Source organism: Orycteropus afer, unplaced genomic scaffold (genome assembly GCF_000298275.1).
Source record: "Orycteropus afer afer isolate SDZICR_OR568_19922 unplaced genomic scaffold, OryAfe1.0 scaffold00033, whole genome shotgun sequence".
In the NCBI taxonomy this organism is placed as follows: Eukaryota; Metazoa; Chordata; class Mammalia; order Tubulidentata; family Orycteropodidae; genus Orycteropus; species Orycteropus afer.
The window spans coordinates 5,583,982-5,585,431 of NW_006921620.1; the positions used below are offsets into that span (position 1 = coordinate 5,583,982).

The 1,450-nt window shown below is 42.7% G+C and overlaps 1 protein-coding gene across 1 annotated transcript in view; it reads right to left on the minus strand.

Annotated features, from left to right (window-relative positions):
• Positions 1 to 1,450, minus strand: part of ABCA4 (ATP binding cassette subfamily A member 4) — a 222,437-nt gene that overhangs the window by 215,504 nt on the left and 5,483 nt on the right. The window lies entirely within an intron of this gene.

The following is a 1,450-nucleotide window of genomic DNA, read 5'->3' on the forward strand; positions in this document are numbered from 1 at the left end:
TGTGGTAAACTGTGGTCAATGTCATGAGACAAAGTATATGTGAACTGCTGTATGGAAAGTGAATTTGCTCTGTAAATCTTCACCGAAATCACAATTAAAAAAAAAAAAAAAAGGAAAGAAAAAGAAAATGCAGCTCTTTGGAAACAAAAATACAAAACTCACCCAAACATTTCTGTGAGCTATATTCTTGCTTAGTTAGAAGAGACACTTAACTGCTTTCATGTCTAAGCAGGCTTTGTCCATCTATCCCTCAAATATTCCAGAGATGCTAAGCTCTGCTCTGGGGGAACATGTAGAGGGAAAAATCTAGGATGGAAGTCCAGGGAACTCACAGTTTAAAAAGCTGGTACATGAATGTTCCTTACAGCACCCCTTCTAAAAGCAAAATCTGGGAACTTGCCAAATGACATCAGGGAAGAGTGGAGAAAGGAATTGTGGAGTATTCTTTTAGTGACATGTTATACAGCAATGAGTACAGACTACACCCACAACAATATAAAGCAGTCTCACATGCTCAATGCTGAGCCAAAAAAGCCAGGCACAAAAACATCATAGCCTACATTTATACGTTCAAGCAGGCGAGACTAATCTCAGATGTTCTGAGTCAGGATGGTGGTGATACTTGGGGAGTTTTGTGACTCAAAGGGGGCATGCAGGATGTTTCTCGGGAAACTGGAAGCATTTTCTTTCTTGATCTGGGTGCCCGTTACACGGGTATGTTCATTTTGTGAAAATTATTCATCTGTGAGCTTATAATTTGTGTGTTTTTCTCTATATATATTATGCTTCAATAATAATAGACCCTAAGTGGTGCAAATGGTTAAACGTTTGACTGTAAAATAAAAGACTGGAGTTTCTAGTCTACCCAGAAGGACCTCAAAAGAAAGGCCTGGTGATCTACTTGTGAAAAATCAGCCATTGAAAACCCACACAGTAGCACAGTTCCAGGGACTGCGGGGCAGGAGGCCAGAAGGGTACAGGTACAGACTCACCGGGGAGTGGAGGCCAGGAGTAGAGGGAGCTCACCCTGGTGACTCCTGTTTTAAATGTGGTACATAGCACCTAAGGTATTTGACTGCTAACCAGAAAGCTGGCAGTTCAAACCCACCTTGGAAGGAAGGTTGGGCAATCTACTTCCGTAGTGGTACCGCCTCGGAAACCCAAGGAGGAGTCGCTATGAGTCGAATCAACTCGATGGCAGTGAGTTTGGGTTTTTGGTTTGGGTAGGAGGTCAAGAAAGGGATAAGTGAGATAACGTGAAAATGTTTTGTGAATTGCAACTTGGTAGACATATATGTATGTCTATTGTCTCATCCTTCCTTTACCCTCCTTTTAACCTATCTTAAGCAGAGCTCTGGTAGCATAGTGGCTAAAAGTACTTGCCTGCTAACCAGAAGGCTGGCGGTTCAAACCCACCAGCCACTCCTCGGAAGGAAGGTTGGGCAATCCT